An 8,797-nucleotide genomic window follows, 5' to 3' on the forward strand; every position below is an offset into this window, starting at 1 on the left:
ATGCAGAGTTACAATTACTCTGTTACATTTTCTTGAGTATGTTTTGGAACATTTTGTATTTCTGGGAGTATTTTTCAATCACTATACATGCAACAATACAGTAGATAGTTGTGCATATTCTCTTTTATCTCCGAGCCAGATGTCCCATTGAAAGAGCCCTAAGGGTCATTCTTATTATTCGGTGCCATTTCAGCATGGTAACCTTTACTCAAAAAATATAAAATATTCAATGTTTTCAACATTTCATCTGAAAGGGGGGCTTTCAAACCATGGGGGAAATGTATTGGTCCAGGTCAGGATATATGTCTGTAAACATTTGTATTGCAATTACTTAACACATGACATAGGCCAAAGGTGTCCCCTGTTACAGTGAATAGCAGTAACAGGGAGGGGGACATTTTATGCTTAAGTTAGCCATTACTAATAATGTGATGGAAAAAAAGCTAGTATATGATGATTGCTGTGAAATATTTTCAACATGTTTATTAACCATATTATCAAAATCACCAAAAAATATTTCTTTCCTATAAAAATAAGCAATAACAAAAAATGAGCAAGGACGAAAGCAAGAGAGAGAGAGAGAGAGAGAGAGAGAGAGAGAGAGAGAGAGACAGAGAGAGAGAGAGAGAGAGAGAGAGAGAGAGAGAGAGCATGACAAACGAGTGGTACACTCTCTTAGCGAGATGTAGAGGAATGCAGAGCAGGTGTCAGGTCACAGTACAATATAAAAGACACTAGGACATGAGTTGGCTTAGGAGATCTCAAGTCAAGGGATGCTGCCGGGCCGGCATGAATCTTGTCTGGCCCCGCCCTTGTGTGGGAAGCATTTGTTGGGTATATATGTCATCTGTTGACTTTGTTTTTATCCACTCTTTTTTTTTAATTAAATGTTCTTTTTACGGAGGGGTAAACCAGTAATAATTGAAGCATAAAGTAGTGAGGTGTTTCTGTTTAAGCCCATTTTTACACAAAATATACCATTTTATGTCACTGGGATTCGAATGGCACCGAATAACAGGAATGAGCCACATATGACTCGCAAGCCATAGGATACTAACCCCTGAACTAGGTAATAATAAGTAATCCCCTTCAGACCAAAAACCCCAAGGTGACTGTAGTCAATAGACAAAAAGCAATATGAGAGTCTTTTCTGTGGGCCACACCCTTAATACAGCCGCTCAGGTCCAAGAATGGCAGGTAAGACGATTCATTTACAACACATTGTCACCATACTAGCTTTTCCTGATTCCATTGCCACTCGAGCTCATCTACTTGGTTTTCCGCTGCTGTTTTTTTTTTTGCCTCTTTCATTCATCAGCTCTATTTTGGCTTTCCCACATGTTTTCTCCTTCACAATGACGGGTTTTTCTCTTGACTAGTACATGTGAATGTCTGTTTACCAGAAAGCGGGGCGGCAAAACAAGGAATTTCCTGCATCCCCTGGGCGAGGTCATTGCAAAATCTCAAACAATCTCTTTTCGACATAAGAGGCGTTTTTTGTTTTTGTTTCTTTGTATACAGGAGGAGGCCCGTGTGATGAATCACTCAAAGTGAAAGTCAGCTGCTATTTTAAAACGCAAGGATGGACGAGGATGGTGGCGAGCCAAAGACTTATGTGTCCACAGTGCGCCTGCTGCTCAGGGGGGACACACGCCGCGATCCGGACCTGCTCAGAGCCGAGACGGGGATGAAATACACTGCAGGACTCTTTGGTCCTAGAGGTAAAAATCTCACCTCTTTTTGTCCATTTCTTCTTTACTAGCGATTGTAATTTGAGCGCATCTCCCGTTAAGTTTCTGGCTTCCCTCTGAGAGGCTACAGTCGCTTCACGCTTGACCTTTTTTTAACTTCAAGCTTTTTTCATGAGGGCATTGCGTACTGCCATCAGGAGCAACATAATGACTTTTGGAAGTTTGCACGCTTCTACTTGAAACGCACTTGGAAGCCTTGAAAATATAAACCGACGTTTCATATTGTCTAAGTGGTAAGTGCTGAAAAATAGATGCAACGACAAGGTAGAGTTACTTTGCACCATATTTCCCAAAATAGACACCAGGCTTCAGTTAATCACCGGACATGTTAGTTGTCTACTGACAGGAATAAACACCATACCCACTAATTGATGCTTGAACAGATAAATAATTTAGAGCACAGGTTGGGAGCCTATGGCTCGTGAGCCACATATGGCTCTTTCAAGGAATACAAATGGCTCAGTGATAACATTTCCTGTGTCAATCCATTTCTGATATACTCAAACTGAGTTTTGTTCATGCGAAGCAAGTATAGTGCGGGCAACAACAATAGTTTGGTCCAGTGTGTAAAGGGCCGGGATTTAACTACAGTTTACCGTCAAGGTGTCACACTAACAGACCCCATTTTGGCTGTACGTCTCTAAAGAATCCTTTATATGGAGGCTCATTAAATAATGCATGTTCATTGTTGAGACACTTCATGAGAAAATCCCACAAAACAAAGTGTAATCACCCAAAATCGCTAGCCAAGCACACAGAACAATTTGATTGGGTGAGCGGTAGGGGTGGGTGTAGCCATGAACACACAGCTCAGTCCCCTCTCACATGTGTCCACTGCGCTAGAGGGAAATACATCCATAAACTTTTTGTTTGCAGTTTTTTTGTGACATTTTTACAAAAGTATTTTGCTTGCACCTTGTTTTGAAACCAATATTTATAGATATATAAGATATGAAGGTCAAAATGCCTCTTAAGTGACTGTGGGATGGAGACGATTTAAAATAAGTATATTTATTAGTATAGGACACAGGCTCAGGCATTAAAATGATTTAATACATTTTATAAAGTCATTCAACGTCACACATAGAAATCAAATGTGCAAAAAAAAAAATAGCTTTTGTCTGGAGAGTGGGCTTAGGCATTTGCTGAATTGGTCTTAAAATTATGGTATGGCTATTAACTCAAAGGGGGACAATATTTTAGCACTGTCCAATTTTCAATCTTTTAATTTTTTCTAGCACAGTATAAAATCTCATCTCATCTCATTAGCCGTACCGCTTCTCCTCATTAGGGTCGCGGGTGGGGCTGGAGCCCATCCCAGCCATCTCCAGGCAGTGGGCAGGGGACACCCTGAACTGGTTGCCAGCCAATCGCAGGGCACACGGGGACAGACAACTCACTCGCTCGCTCATTCATACCTAGGGACAATTTGGACCGGCCAATTCACCTGAAATGCATGTCTTTTAAATCCTGTTACTTTTAAATCCTATGTTACTTTAAAATTATATGTGTATACAGTGGCTTGCAAAACTATTTGGCCTTGAACCTTGTGACCTTTTGCCACATTTCAGACTTCAAACATAAAGATATCAAACTGTCATTTCTTCTGAGGCATCAACAATAAGTGGGACACAATAATGATGTGGAACACACTTTATATTATTTTAAAATTTTTTAACAAATAGAAAATGATAAAATGGGTGTGCAAAATTATCAAGCCCCTTTACTTTAAGTGCAGCAAACTCTGTCCAAAAGTTCAGTGAGGATCTCTGAATGATTCAATGTTGATCTAAATGATGAACGATGATAAATGGAATCCACCTGTGTGTAATCGAGTTTCTGTATGAATGCACCTGCTCTGTAATAGTCTCAGAGGTCTGTTTAAAGAACGAGGAACACACCAGGTAGGTCCGAGATACTTTTGTGGAGAAGTTTAAAGCTGAATTTGGATTACAAAAAGATTTCCCAAGCTTTAAACCTCCCAAGGAGCACTGTGCAAGCAATAATATTAAAATGGAAGGGGTATCAGACCACTGCAAATCTACTGAGATCGGGCCGTCGTCCTAAACTTTCAGCTCATACAAGGAAAACTGATCAGAGATGCAGCCAAGAGGCCCATGATCACTCTGGATGAACTAAAGAGGTCTACAGCTGAGGTGGGAGAATCTGTCCATAGGACAGCAATCAGTCGTATACTGCACAAATCTGGCCTTTATGGAAGAGTGGCAAGAAGGAAGCCATTTCTTAAAGATATCCATACAAGTGTCAGTTTGCCACAAGCCACCTGGGAGACACACCAAACATGTGGAGGAAGGTGCTCTGGTCAGATGAGACCAATATCGAACTTTTTGGCAACAATGCAAGATGTTATGTTTGGTGTAAAAGCAGCACAGCTCATCACCCTTAACACACTATCCCCTCAGTCAAACATGGTGGTGGCAGCATCATGGTTTGGGCCTGATTTTCTTCAGCAGGGACAGGGAAGATGGTTAAAATTGATGGGAAGATGGATGGAGCCAAATACAGAACCATTCTGGAAGAAAACCTGATTGAGTCTGAAAAAGACCTCAGACTGGGAAGGAGATTTGTCTTCCAACAAGACAATGATCCAAAACATAAAGGAATGGTTCACCCAAAAAACATATCAAGGTGTTAGAATGGCCAAGTCAAAGTCCAGACCTCAATCCAATTGAGAATCTGTGGAAAGAACTGAAAACTGCTGTTCACCTCACAGAGCTCGAGCTGTTTTGCAAGGAGGAATGGGCAAAAATATCAGTTTATCGATGTGCAAAACTGATAGAGACATACCCCAAGCGACTTGCAGCTGTGATCGCAGCAAAAGGTGACCCTACAACGTATTGACTCAATGGGGCTGAATAATTTTGCACACCCACTTTTTAGTTTTTTATTTGTTAATTTTTTTAAAAATATCCAATAAAGTGTGTTCCGTTTCATGATTGTGTCCCACTTATTGTTGAGGTCTGAAATGTGGCTAAAGGTCACAAAGTTCAAGGGACCAAATAGTTTCGCAAGCCGCTGTAAACAACATTGGGCATCTTTGAATTGCACTCTGTGTAATGACAATAAAGGTGTTCTATTCTATTCTACGGAAATATTTAGAATTTTTTATCTTTTAATGTGAATCTTGAAATATGGTGGTCCAAAAGTTTTTGGAGCCCCAGTAGTTTTGCAAGCCACTGTAAAATGGATCCTTCAGTTTCCAACAAGGTTTCCGGCTTGCTCATTTGTTTATTACTTTTTCATTATATTCTAGGTAAGAAGGTTAATCTTCAACAAAATCACTCAAATATCATAAATGGCTTTACCAGAGACGCTACAACATTAATGTGCAAGGATTCAACTGGAAATCAGGCCCACAGTGGGGAATTACCCTTAAAAGGTAGGGTTTATTGGGAGGGGGACAAATAATCCTGGGCAACTTGCATCTTTTGACATGAAATTGTGTTAACAGAGAAAAAGCAACGCTACGGTCCAGACACGATGGAGTTGATGGAAGAAAATACAGAAGCAGGTACGTAAGCTGAAATTTTCAACTGACCGTGGCGCTGAATGATGTGCTGATGGACACGTATTTTTGGAAGGCGATGACGTGACGAAATCAAGACACGCTGCTAATGGATACAGTAAATAAGGGCTTCTCCAATGAGAAAATAACAGAAATCCTATAAAACAATCACTAAACTGTAGAAATATTTTGGTAAACCCTCAATTGAGTACGATAGTAATAATAATATCTATTTATTATATATAATCGAAAGAGACAATTATGGCAAAACATTTCAATGATTTCTTCTTTGATTGAATTTTATGAAATCTTCAACTTTATTCAAATTTAGTTCAGTTTATTTAAAAAAAAAAAAAAGATTAAATGTGAATGGTGTGCGACTTGTCTATTTGTGCATGAGTCTGGTCCCAGTCCTCAATGTTGTGACTGTTAATATCATTATTTATTTATTCAGTAGCTCCAATAAAAAGGGCAAATTATGAGAGAAAATTTAATCAAACTTTATTGGAAGTTGGAAATCTACCAAGGAAAAAAAATTAAAATGGGAGAGAGGCATAAAATCGAGCAACACCTAATCTCTATTCGTGCACAAGTCTGCTCCAAGCTCTCATTGCTAACATTGTTAACGTCATTATTCATTCATGTAATTATCTATTTACTTGTTTATCTATTATTCAATTTATCTATTTATCTTTTTATTTATCTGTCTATTTATCTGTCTGTCTGTCTGTCTGTCTGTCTATCAATCTATTTTGTAGAACCAATCAAAGGGAATTTTTGGGGGAATTCTTTTTGATGATTCGTTCTTCACTCGACTTTATTTGTATTTTCAAATTTATGAAAATTTTGTAAATATTTATCCAGTAAAAAAACTCCAAATGGGAGTGGGGTAGGAACTTTAGCCCCACTTAGTGTCTATCTGTGCACAAGTCAGATCCCAGCCCTCAATGTTACCACATACTCCAATATATTTATACATTATTGCATTGTATTACGAACCTTACATTAATTTTTTTGTGAATTAAACAAACTCACGATATTTTCTATTCCAAAATGAATGGAATAAAATAAAATACATTAGAATCTTTATTGACATTGTAACATGTATGATAGAAAAAAATGCCACACTGGTCCAAGCAAATTTTTCAGCTTAATTTGAAAATAATATAGCATTAATTATTCAAAAAACAGAAAGGGCGGTGAACTCATATTCACTGGGCACTGTATATTGTACAATCGGAAGATCATTCATTAAGTTAAAAGTTTTACTCATTGGGTTTACTTCATCCATCCATCCATTATCCGCACCGCTTATCCTCAGTAGGGTCGCAGGGGTGCTGGAGCCCATCCCAGCTATCCTCGGGCAGTGGGCAGGGGACACCCTAAACCGGGCACACAGAGACAGACCACTCATTCTCGCTCATTCTCACCTAGGGACAATTTGGACTGGCCAATTAACCTGACATGCATGCTTTTGGAATGTGGGAGGAAACCAAAGTGCCCCAAGGAAACCCACACAAGCACTGCGAGAACATGCAAACTACACATAGGGGGTTCGACCCCATACCTCAGAACTGTGCTGCACTGCTGCCCCACTCCTGCCCCTATCTTTCTTATATAGCATTTTGATGTGATGCTGTTAATGTTCACTCAGCTTCTATGGATATCCAACACAAGCCCTGTTGTGAGTGCATCCTAAATTTTTTAAAACGCTGGAGGATCTAGGCCACTGTACTGCAGCTCATCTTCAGGGTGTTGGCAATCACCTGGCCAATTAACCTGACATGCATGGTTTTTTTTGGAATGTGGGAGGAAACCGGAGTGCCCGGAGGAAACCCACGCAAGCACGGAAAGAACATGCAAAATCCACACAGGAGGTTCGATCTCATGACCCCAGAACTGTGCCGCACACGCGCTAACCACTGCGTCGCCGTGCTGCCATGGGTTTACTTATTTCACTATAAATGTAATTTTCTTTATAGGAAAAATAATACAGAAACAATACTTAAAGTTATCAAACCTATCTGATGTGGCATAAAGCAGTTAATTTTGCTGATTTTCATTGTATATCATCATAACATTTTTTTAAAAAACCGTAATAATTTATTTAATTAATTATTTATATATATATATATATATATATATATATATATATATATATATATATATATATATATATCTCATCTCATCTCATCTCATCTCATTAGCCGTACCGCTTATCCTCAGTAGGGTCGCGGGGGGCTGGAGCCCATCCCAGCAATCATCGGGCAGTGGGCAGGGAACACCCTGAACTGGTTGCCAGCCAATCGCAGGGCACACAGGGACAGACAACTCCTTCGCTCATTCACACCTAGGGACAATTTGGACCGGCCAATTCACCTGAAATGCATGTCTTTGGAATGTGGGAGGAAACCGGAGTACCCAGAGGAAACCCACGCAAGCACGGGGAGAACATACAAACTCCGCACAGAAAGTCTGGAGCTGGATTTGAACCCACGACAGGTTCCCATGACATGAACTGTGCCGCACAAGCGCTAACCACTGCGCCGCCGTGCTGCCCATATATATATATATATATATATATATATATATATATATATATATATATATATATATATATATATATGTGTGTTTAAAATTTATAGTTATAACATTTAATTCAAATTTATTTATTTATTTTTTTGACAATCCTTCTCATTTTAAATATTCACTTATTCTGTTATATATTTCACTTTTTTCGAATTCCATCTGGTCACAGAAAATGTTGCTTATTTTAATTGTTCAGCATGTTAAAAAACGTTTTCCCACACGGTAAATATTTTTACTAACTCGACTGCCATAATTAGACAATTCTGCTCATTTTAAAATTGTACTTATTCTGCTATAACATTTTCCTTGTGTTGGCAGGCGGCAGAAAATCTGGCTTATTTTCACTGTTAAACATAAATAAAAGAATAAATAAAAGCTCCAATGTATAAAATGAGCAAACCTATTTGATATATTACACAATTTAGCTCAATTTAAAGGTACGGTGTGTAATATTTGATCACTATTTAGAGTTGTGCAAACAAGAACAAGTACTAAGAAGCACAAGGAAAAATACAAACTACAGCGACTCAAAGTGATTATTTCCCCTCACTTTTTTTGGCCATCTTTCTGCAAAGAAAAAAAAAACAACAACAAAAAAAGGAAATAAAAGAAAGAAGAAAATAAGAAAAGGGTGATAAAAAGAAGATATGAAAAAATGAAAAGTAAAAGAGAAAAAAAGCCAGAAAACCGGAAAAAAAGAAAAATGGATAAAAAAAAAGGGCAAAGCAGTAAAGAAGAAAGAAAAATAACAAAGAAACAAGGAAAAATAACAAAGTCATACTTGAAATCAGCAAAGGTTATCTCAAATTTAAACAATCTTTTTTGACTTTGTTCTATTTTCGATTTTTTGGGGGGGGGAAAATTAAACAATTACAATTATGAGCATGGAACATAAGAAAAAAAACACAGGAGAGTAGCCATGGCAGCAAAA

Source organism: Urocampus carinirostris, chromosome 19 (genome assembly GCF_059441175.1).
Source record: "Urocampus carinirostris isolate Australia breed hairy pipefish chromosome 19, RoL_Ucar_1.0, whole genome shotgun sequence".
Lineage (NCBI taxonomy): Eukaryota > Metazoa > Chordata > Actinopteri > Syngnathiformes > Syngnathidae > Urocampus > Urocampus carinirostris.